Source organism: Mytilus californianus, unplaced genomic scaffold, assembly GCF_021869535.1.
Source record: "Mytilus californianus isolate M0D057914Y unplaced genomic scaffold, xbMytCali1.0.p SCAF_2, whole genome shotgun sequence".
Lineage (NCBI taxonomy): Eukaryota > Metazoa > Mollusca > Bivalvia > Mytilida > Mytilidae > Mytilus > Mytilus californianus.
In genome coordinates, this window is record NW_026262668.1 from 26,080,931 (window position 1) to 26,087,306 (window position 6,376).

Here is a 6,376-nt window from a genome sequence, read left to right on the forward strand (position 1 = left end):
CAATCTTTTATGGTTATATTCTATACAAAGCATAAAAATGTCGTCATTCACCTCAAAAGCTAATCAAATCTTTAAACAGACTTATTCAGATGGGATATAGTTACGATACTGTTGTCAGGTCATTGAAGATGGCATTATTTCAAATTAATATTGATTCGCTCATAGGGTCTTTGCATCGGATATAAACACATTTATTCTAAAGCCAGTTGCTGGCATGATACGGGCTATGTTATTCTCGTATATTTTATGACGGTATGATACTAAACCCCTAACGTAAGGGGTTGTGTCAAAGGTTAACAACAGCAAAAAAGTGCAGATCCAATATTTTTTTGAAGTTATACCCCTCTGAAATGTAAATAATATAGTTGAAAATCAACAGTGTAAATGCTGTAACACCTGTTCTGGATTTATGCAATATCTTAGATGAGCTGGAAAATCAGCATGATTTGAATATTTTTAGCAATTAGTACAATCTAAAATGAAAAACTAACATGTTAGCATATTAGCACCTTCAATTCTCATTTGAGTCGAATAAAGTTTATGTCAAAGATTGTTTGAAGTACTAACTGCCTCAGAAGATTTAATATTAAAAGGATACATCGAAAATAGTAGGAAAATACAAAAATATAAAGTACAAAAAGGACAGACAACTGAATAGCTTTAAAACACCTTTAGAAAAGAGACAAAATTAACCATTATCCACAAAACATTATACAAATCTGAGCAAAAATGGAAGAGAACTCATTTGTGCTTAAATATTTAGTATTTTACAATTAAATACATCATCTTTTAAGTATTCAAGTTGAGATCCCAACTGTTTTCAAACGTGGCTACCTTTTTTGTTGAGCAATTAAGGTTTTTTTCCGGGTTTGACGTAGTCCCAAATCGTCTAATAGTATATAAATGTCAAGCGGGTGGGCAGGCGGGGGAAATTGTGTAGTACTTAGTTTGTGTAATCAACTCCACATAGAACTACAGTTTTCAACCCAGATCCCTGAAACTTCACTGGACGATTGAACATATGTTGAAGTTTTGCACCTGTTATTTTTGAATTGTTTGATGAATTATTCTCATTTTTCGTTATTTGGGAACTTAGTCATTTTTCGGCAAAATTTAAGAAAGAGGTGGCCACATGTTGCGTAAAATCTTCTTACCACTCCGAAGCACCTGAGATCGACCCCAGTTTTCTAAGTTGTGTTTTGTGTTCTATTGTTTGTCTGTTTGTCTTTTTCCTTTTTTTTTTAGGCTATGGCGTTGTCAGTTTAGTTTTGTCTTATGAGTTTAAATGTTCCTTTGGTATCTTTTGCCACTCTTTTGTGTAATCAACTCCTACAGTTTTCCTCCAGGATCCCTGAAACTTTACAGGAAGATTTCACATATGTTGAAGTTGCGCAGCTTTCTTTTTGGAATTGTCTGAGGATTTTTATTTCTCGTTTTTTTTTCAGACTTGGGAACTTGATTAAGACACAATCTGCGTTACCCGGCTAATCTAGTCTATGAACTATTTCCTATATTTTACTGATAGATGCTTTAAGTATTTTTAGAGTTAACATTTACGTAAACTAGGATTATTTTTCTAAAGATATAAATAACTTTGTTTATCCTTTATGGAACTTTATAAAATTTAGATAGAAACTTCTAACAGGCCCTGAAATAACATCTGAAGAAAGCAGTTTATTCTTATTTTTTTTTTATTTTACCGATAAATGGTCCTAGTATTTTGGTAGTCAACATTACACTTTTACACTGACAGCAGCAATCGCAGGCAAGACAAAAATAGTTTGCTAGTATTCCTTAACGATTTAATTTTTTGTTCAGAACAGTCCAGTGGCAGAACATCCACGTTTAGCACTGAAATAAACTGAAAAATTGAATTTATAAAATTAATGAAATATACCTCTTTCTATAAATCTAGATCATTAACTGAATTTGTATCGTTTCAAACTTTTTTCAAATGATCGTCTTTCAAGGAATTTGTGAGTTTGTTTTGTTTTCGTTAGACAATTTAAGTTAAACATTTGGGAACATAGTTTTTATTTTTCCCTTTTTACACTGTGTCTGTTATTCATTCCTATTATTCTTTCTTGAAGATAGTGACTCATCTTGTACCGCAGTATGTTGATGCAAATCAGAAATATAACGTGACTTCGACAATGGACGACAGTTGCGTAGTTGTCGATAGTTGTTGTAACGCTGGGGGAAATTCATGTCATTGCATTGAAAACCACCGCATGTTTTGGATTTTCAATACAGTTTTTATACAACCGTCCTAAGACGGAACGTTATATGGTAAACCGTTGTCGGTCCGTCCTTCCGTCCGTCGTCAACACGTCGGACAATAACTTAAAACCGCTTTCATCATTTTTTCTGAAACTTTGGTAAGTTGTTTATATATATAAACGTAAGCTCCCTTTTGAATTTCTAAAATATTTTGATTTTATGTCTGGTAGTATTCGGACTTTATTAATTAAAAAGGGGGGCTTTTAAAATTTTCGGACAATAACTCAAAACTGCTTTAAGCAGTGTTCATAAAACTTTGGTGACTTGTTTATATCTATTGAAATAAGCTCCCATATTATTTTTTTTTAATTTCTGTTATGACATTGCGGAGTAATGAAACTTTATTCGATGAAAAATCGTTGACAACTCTTCATTTTTCACCATTTGGATAGTTATAGAATTTTATTCGTTCAAAAATAGTGCCAAAATCTTTCATGTTTTGTGTCAATGGGTACCACTGCGTGTGCATGTGCTTTTGTTTTGTTTTGTTTTGTTTTGTTTTTTTTTTCTTTTTTTTTTGGAGTGGGGAGTCTATTTGAGCAGTGATCACAGTATTTCTAGTTGATCATATAAATTCATTTAAAGCACAAGACGAGTTTAAAGGTCAACGGACGTATTATGCGCTCATGGCGCAGTTCTTTATTTATTTGGTAAAATAGTATGTTTCAGAGTTAAGTGTGGAGTTCATTTCGCTGAACTAGTATACATTATTATTTAGGGGCCAGCTGAAGCCGGTCTCCGGGTACGTGATTTTCTCGATGCGTTAAATACCCATTATATGCCTTGTGCTGTTTTTCTACTCCTTGGTCGGGTTGTTGTCTCTTTGACACATTCCCCGTTTCTATTCTCTATTTCAATTTGCTCTATATTATTAAAATATAGATGGTGCATGTAAAAACAAATTCTGGCGGAATTCGTTAAACAAACCTAAAATAAAAGCCAAGGATGTCTTATTATTTGTACTTCCGAAGCTAAATGATTAAATTGTACCTTTAAAGAATAATTTACCATCTCGGGTCAATTTACAAAATGCCATTATGTTAATTGCCCCTGATCTTCTGTAAGCAAAGCTGTCATTCAGGCATTGAAGCAATTGCCTCACAAAATTTTAACGATGAAAACATCCCACTAAGAAGCCAGATAAAATGCTTTCCTATGCATAGAATAACGATTGCTCAAACATTTGGCTTCCACGCGCATTCCTCATTATTGACTTTAAACATTTAGTCCAGTCTAAAATTGAAGATTTGGTAGGATTGCCAATGCGACAACTATCCACCAGAGAGTAATTGATGTTGATGTTAGAAACTGTCGGTCACCGTACGACCTTCAACAATGAGCAAAACCCATACCGCATAGTAAGCTATAAAAGGACACAACTTGACAAAATGTAAAACAAATTAAAACAAGAAAAACTAACTGGGCATGCTAGACCACGACAGCAGCTGATTTACAGGCTCTCGACTTGTGATAGACACATACATAATGTGGCTGGGTTAAACTTGTTTGCGAGCTGATCTACTTTATTTCATAAAAATGACCAATGTTTATACAAATGCCTTGTTGTAGGAACGGAAAAAATATACTTTGAAAAAAAAAACGGATTCAAACAAGAGGAGAGAACTTTGAAACTGACATGAAATTTTTATTTCTAACATTTTTATACGTTAAGTTCGTGTTTTTAAACAGAGATTCCGATTAACTATGGAAACCAACTGTGCTCCTCTTCCCATCGCCATTTTCCTTCAATAATACGAAACAGACATCATAATTCATGCAGTTATAATACATCCATGCACCTTGACAAAATCCCTAAACGTCTAAAGTTATAAGACATAGTTAACATTTTTAGTGATGACGATGACAGCTATTTTTGATAAGGTTAGACCCTATCTAAATTTGAATATCGCTTATCAAAACTTTAACCAGCATAGTAACATTATAAGTTTGTTTGGCTATGCGGGATGTACGTATTCTATACCCATACCCTATCCTAATATTCCCTCTTTTCAAAATGGTAGTCCACATATTCCGATCGACCTCTTTTGCAAAACTTAGTGGATTTCTTGATTAGTTATCGTTCTGAATAAACCACAAAGGTTTACTGGGGTATAGAAATATGGTCATGTTTGGATTTCTCACATTCAGCCAATGCTTAAGATTGCTATCTATTTGGCAGTGTGGGATGTAAAACTTCACAGCCACATCAGGTCTGAATCGGCTCGTTAAATCCGGTGCCTAGTCCGTAAGGGACCTGTTGCAGGGTAAATTTTCTGTTCATGTCTTGCATGCATTTAGTCGAGTTTTGTGCTCTCATCTTAATCGACTCATCCAATTGAATTGATATAAACGTTGTCTAGTCTAAAAGAACGCATAAAATATTTGTCAATAGGGGTTGAGCAAAACTGCTGAAAACTCTTTTGCGACGTCGGTTTCGCCATTGAACCACCCAATCCCTCGAAATCTGCATCACGGCTTCGGTGAAGTCTTAACTAAAACCTCAAATGCCTAATTAGAAATAAGGGTCAAGATACGCCACTTTAGATTATTCGTGACACATTAGTAACAGTTGTATAAACAAAGCAATCTACTCCAACTCATGGAAGCTACATACAATGTGGCAAAAGGAATTGTTTTTGTTGGAAAGCTGCCAATACTTGCAGTTCTTTCATCAGATCCTTTACAAAACAAAGTCATACCATCTACGTAAATATAAACTGTAAAACAAAGAACTCAATTGATGTACTAACTTGTGGATTCAATACGTGGAAGAAACAATGGACAACTTTAACATTCGGCTAAAAATCTATCGATCATGATGCAATATCAACAAAAACTGGCACTTCACAATATATCTTCGCTGAAAGAAACTTCCTTTTTGCTAATGTTACTTTTCAAATTATAAATGTAAAAATTGGCACTCATACCACATCTTCTTATTTATATTGAATGGGACACCGCGGCTAAAAGGAGAAGAAAAAAAACTTTTGAATCCACCAGCTTCATACTTTAGAGCCTGATGGTCTAAATTAAAAAGACGAAACAATGTACAGAAAATAAAAAGTTTATTATGTGGCATTATCCTTAATATATCCCTGTAATATTGACTAATGGACGTTGCAAACGTAGCTTACTTCAACCTGGGATATAGTATAATCAGAATCAGCATCAGTTCTAACCAATTATAATAATTGAACAAATGACCATACAGATTTGGAGTAAGGTACACATATTTCGTGCGCTTCTCACATTATCTTTACAAGTCCCCCTTTTGCTGTCATGCTGGAATCCTTCATACAATAAAAATGAATATTTGTTTTTAACAACATTATATATTATGACTTGTTTGTTTGTTTGATGTACTCGTTATAACTTGTCGAAAACGTTACTGCCATTTTTAAAAGTGACACAAACGATGCTCAATCTCTAGAACAAAACGCAATTTAACAATAACTGTGAAAAAGATATTGATTGAAATATGAGTTATATTATTACTATAATTGTGTTAAAGATGGACGTATGTTTTCGTTTGGGGAAAATAGCAAGCCTGTAAGTTAGGTTATGGTTAGGGTCTGAGTTAGTAAAAATACAGATTTCGAAATAAACAAAAAAGCTGTCTTTGTTGCTTCGACTTTTGAAACATCCACACACCTTTGTTACCTTAACAGCATATGACGCAGGATTAATCGATTATTATTCAGTAACCATTTTAATAAATAAATCATGGTAAAATGATATATTATTACAAATCAGACCTAACCTCAAAGTTTTAAAGGATTTGTGTTGCCCATTTATTGCTCCTCAAGTAATTTGCGTTCTTTGTATATATATAGTACTTCCTTGATTTGATTTCTTTAAAAAAAAATTTTGTTCAACTGGTTGAATTTTTGTAATGTCTCATCCTGTCTAATTGCTAAAATTTTAACTATTTTAATATTAGTCTTGCATAGTAGCTGATGGTTCCCTGGTGACGAATCTTAATTGGATCTGTTGGAAATTAATTCGAATCCCATCTCTCTTGTTCTGTTTAATTTATACCTGACCAATGATATTTGGACGTCGGAAAATAATATTAACTTCAAATTTAAAAAAAAAA